Source organism: Rana temporaria, chromosome 3, assembly GCF_905171775.1.
Source record: "Rana temporaria chromosome 3, aRanTem1.1, whole genome shotgun sequence".
Lineage (NCBI taxonomy): Eukaryota > Metazoa > Chordata > Amphibia > Anura > Ranidae > Rana > Rana temporaria.
In genome coordinates, this window is record NC_053491.1 from 56,975,286 (window position 1) to 56,980,503 (window position 5,218).

Genomic DNA, 5,218 nt, shown 5'->3' on the forward strand with positions numbered 1-5,218 from the left:
CAAGATGCTTAGTATAGTACATAAGCATTGAACAGAGCCAATTGGAATAGGTATACAGACACTTTTTTGTATCAGAGTCTGGTCTTAGGAACAATAAGTACAGCCCCATAATCTGGTCGTTGAAGTCCACCCTTCCCATTTTAAGGTTGTATTCATGGACACAGAGGGGCTTCTTAACACCAGTCGTCGTAGTAATTTTGACTGCCGTATCTGCGTGAATGGAAGACAGAACGAAATTGTTCCATTTGTCCTTCCATCTCACTGCAAGCAATTCATTGGACCTCAAGCAGGCTCTCTCCCCCATCTAAGTCGGGTATCTACAAGCTGTTGAGGAAGCCCCCGGTGTGCCAATTCCTAATTGAAAGAGGTGTCTAAAAGTGCCACGCTTGTATAAAAAAAGTCCATGTATAAATGGTACCCCTTTTGGAATAATGGTGACACCAAGTCCCAAACAAATTGCCGCTGTTCCCTATGTAGTCTGAGCAGTCACGGAGCTCCACGCTGCTATCTTTTACCCTCTTAAACCAGGAAACTATATGTATCGCCTGTTGCCCTGTCACAGAGCTTATACAGCTTGACCCCATATCTCGCATGTTTGCTGGGCAGAAACTGTTTAAACACAAGGCAGTCAGAAAAATCTAAACAGGGACTCATTGACGCAGGCATCTTGATCAAGGATAAACAAGGCTGAAAATTGTTAGTTTAAGTGGTTTAAGAGGAGCCTAATTTTGTGGATCGTATTCAGGATCACCACCGATGATGACAGAGTTCATTGTTGTTGACGTGCACGAACCGCAAGATTTGCTTGTATCTAGTCCTGGCCATGGCAGCCGAGAACATGGGCATATGGTGAATTGGGTCAGTGGACCAATATGCCTGCAACTCACTCTTTTTAGTAATGCCCATGAGGAGGGATAGGCCCAGAAAGGTCTTAAATTTGGGAATCGTTATAGGTTTCCAGCCAAATTCTCTGGCAAGGGTTAAATTTGGATTTGCGGCAATAAATTGACCAGCGTATAAATAATTTTAATCAACAATAGATCTGTGAAAAACAGCTCATGAAAATCAAGGGAAGTAAAATCTTCTGTTGTCCAATCAGGACTTGCAAGCTTAGCTGGAACAGCACTATGGGCTCTACGTGCCTGTGTTCCAATTCTTAGTGGCTGCGGTACACTACATGTGCTAGTCATGGTACCAGCTTGAACTGCACTTATGGGACTCGCCACGTCACCAAGTGTTATTGCAGTGCTGGTTTGTCTACGACCAGGGTGTACTAGGCCACTGGTGCTTGCCATTTCACCAGAAGGTTGAGCGGCACTAGTACTGGCACTCTGCTGCATACGATAACCATGCGATTGTTGTACCTCAGCAACAGAAGAACGGGGTCGGTTACGCCTGACCTTAGCAGGGAACTCTACCCTGTCGTCGGAGCTATCTGTCAGGGTGATGCTGCTCTCCACAGGTTTGTATACTAAGCCTGAATACGTTTCCCACAGTGAGGCTTCCCCTGCGCTCTCATCTGTCATGCTCAGCATCCTGTAGGCCTCTTCACAAGTCTACCTTTCCTTTGACATTTTGGCTACTAAATTTACAGGTACCTAGTGTGACTTGCAGGTATAAAAAGCATCTGGTTGTTGAGAACTGTTTGAACCGCAACAAGAGAAACTGCTAGTGCTAGCAGAGATTAGGCGTGACTCTGCTTACACTGTGGGTTTGTGTGCTGTGTATTGGAAGGGACAGTGATCTACTGATCCTGAACTTTGGGTGGGCTGGGCAGAGGGGCTAAATGCAGGTGCTGGCAGGTGTCGGGGCTGATCCTGCTAAAGCTGCAATTTTGGGAGCACTATACTATTAGGGACGCTAGTATAGTTCTGATCGGATTAATGATATTGATTCATTCAGACACTGTACTAGTAATGGAGGAATGTGTGTGTGTTATGCCCCGTACACATGATCGGATTTTGACGAAATTCCGCTCAAGCTTGGCTTGCATACACACGGTCACACAAACGTTCTCTGAACTTTCGGCCATCAAGAACGCGGTGACGTACAACACACGGCGAGCCGAGAAAATTAAGTTCAATGCTTCCGAGCATGAGTCAAATTGTTTCCAAGCATGCGTCGGAAATTTTGCGCGTCGGAATTTCTAAAGACTATCGGATTTTCCGATCAGAAATGTTTCCGTCGGAAAAATTAATGTTCGTGTTCCTGGCAACCAAAGGGCTAAATCTGACGCTGTCTGGAATTGACGCTAACAGACTCTGACACTAACTGATGTCACATGTGACACTAATACAGTGATCAGAAAAAAGATCTGTACACTATACTAATGACACTGTGACAAAGGGTTAACTGGGGGGTGATCAGGGGAGTAAAACTTTATTAGAGAATATGTGACAGGACCCTGAACTTTTATAAGACTGGTGCTGCCGCTAACTGACACTAACTAGCTAACTAGCGTCACCCGTGACACTACTACAGTAATCAAAAAAAAACGATACACTATACAAATGACACTGTGAAAGGGTTAACTGGGGGTAATCAAGGGGTTAAACCTTTATTAGGGAATTTAGGAGGGTACCCTAAACCTTCCTGGGACTAATGTTGTTAGTGTCCCAAGTGACTCCAATACGGTGATCAGTAAAAAATCTGAACACTGTACCTTTGTGATGCTGTGACCAGGAGTGAAGGGTTTAACTGGAGGGGTGAGCAGGGGATGAAATATGTTCCTACGTGTCCTGGTGTCAGTGTAGTGTTGGTGTATTCACAGTTGGATGCTCTCTCTTCACACACTGGAATCGAAAGCGCTCCAGGAGGGGAGATTGCATCTTTTCCTGTGCCTGTATTTACATTACACAGGCACAGGAGGATCTATTGTTACTCCAGAACCGATCAGCAGGTGCAGGCCAGAAATCATTGGCCTGGACCTGAAAACTGATCGGTTTTGTAACGAATCTGATCGTCGCTGGGACAGGTATGGCCAGGCCGCCCTGCTACAGTATATGTATGGTGGGCAGTCCAGGACTGGTTAACAAGTCACATTAAAAGATCAAAGGTCATTAATGATTACAGAAAATTCATAATTATGGACGCATGACTTGAGGTGTTTCATGGAGTTCACTCCACTTCTTCAGGAGCATAGGCAGGGTGCGTATCTGTAAAAAATATATAAATACCTATGAAGTTTAGTAGGTCACCAAAAAGAGGAGAGGGGGAGGATAAATCAGCAAAAAACGTTGTGAAAACAAGATCTGGGAGATATTACGGCAAGTAATTGAAACGTAGGCAATGAGGGGAGACGCCATGACCTGATAGGTGATTGCCACCCGGCAATGACGTCAAGGGGACTCTCTCATGGTGCAAGCGCCAATGGAAGAAGCCCATAGGGAGGGATATTTTATTGTTTTGGGGGGTTCTCTTTTTTCCCCTTCTGCCCCTCCCCTCTTTTTGGTAAACTACTAGACTACATTGGTGTATATATATAATATATATATTTTTTAGAGATACGCAGCTTGCATCTGCTTCTGAAGTGGAGTCGCATGAAACGCATCAGTCTTTAGATGCAGTTATACTATAATCATGCGTCTATATCATATATATGAATTATCTGTAATCAGGAATGACCTTTTTATCTTTTAATGTGACTTAAAGCGGTGGTTCACCCTCATTACCAACATTTTAGCATTAAATTAGGCATAGTAGTGCGAGCTACAGTATGCCTGTATTTATTTTTTTAGCCCTGTACTCCCTGTGCAATCCTATAGATAAGATTCCGACTCCCTGCGGGGAATGGGCGTTCCTATCCAGAGGGAGGATGATTGATTGCCGGCTATGGCATGTCGCGCTCCCCGAAGATAGCCGGAGTAGGTCTCGGCTCTTCACGGCGCCTGCGCACAGACTATGCGCAGGCGCCGTGAAGCGCCAAGTCCTATTTCGGCTATTTCCGGAGAAGCGTGACACACCATAGCCGGCCGTCAATCATCCTCCCTCTGGATAGGAACGCCCATTCCCCGCGGGGAGTCGGAATCTTCTCTATACGATTGCACAGTGAGTACGGGGCTAAAAAAATAAATACAGGCATACTGTAGCTCGCGCTACTATGCCTAATTTAATGCTAGAATTTTTTTTTTTTATTAGGGTGAACCCCCTCTTTAAATCAAAACTGCATCAAACCTCTCTCTCCCCTTCTCCCCCTCCCTCTCCCTATACACATTTTTTCCTTTTCCAACTATATATACTCAGTTAAAACCAAGAGTCCTTTGGTAAAATCAATTGGCCAGAAGTGAAGATCTAGTGATCCTCTCGCCCATTCGCTGACACACTTTTGACCAAGAAATTCCAAGCCTGCCCACCACGGCAAGGTAGACTCTTCTAGGGCAGGACCTACACTAACTAAGCTACCCTACTGGATGCTAGTCATCCTTTTTCTAATGTTGGATGTATGTTTGTAGTAGGCCTCATCAGTGGCGGCCCGTCCATAGTGGGCGCAGGGGCGCCGCCCCCCCAAAGCTACTCATCAAAAAAAAAAAAAAATGAAAAAAAAAATGAAAAAAAAAAAAAAAATGACATTTTTTTTTTATAACATGTCCCTTTAAGTGTGTGTGTGTGGGGGGGCGGAGCGCCGGCCACCGAGGTGCTGTGGGAAGCATGATGTCATCGAAATCGTGAGATTGGGCAAGCCGCAAGCAAATCTATCGGCTGGCTATTATACTGCCCACGGAGCGCAAAGCTCCACGCTCGCACAACCACTCTGTGCTGGATGTGTCCTGTTGGTGGTTAGTGATTGGCTGGTCCATAGGACTTATGGCGGTGCTTTTATCGGACCAGCCAATCACTTCCGGTTTTCTCAGTGACTCATCCTCGCTAGTGTGAACATCGGGACATCTCACTGAGCTGCTAGCAGGTAATTAGGCAGAGAACTCTCGTGTTGTGCTCTCAGAACGTGCAGCAGCAGTGTACTGTGTGCAGTGGATCTGGGAAGTAGAAGCAGGGAGAGTACAGTGAAGGGCTGAGAAGCTTTTAGCACATTTCCTGGGGACAGTAATCTGGATGGGGCTGTTAGTGTTATTACACATCTCCAGTATGTGTAACACGAGGGCCCCCAGCTCTGCAACCTCCTAGAGTCATGCAGCTCATGCTGTGTGTATTCTCTCATCTCTCTTCTATATCTCTCTCTTTCTATTCTAAATCTATCTATCTATCTATCTATCTATCTATC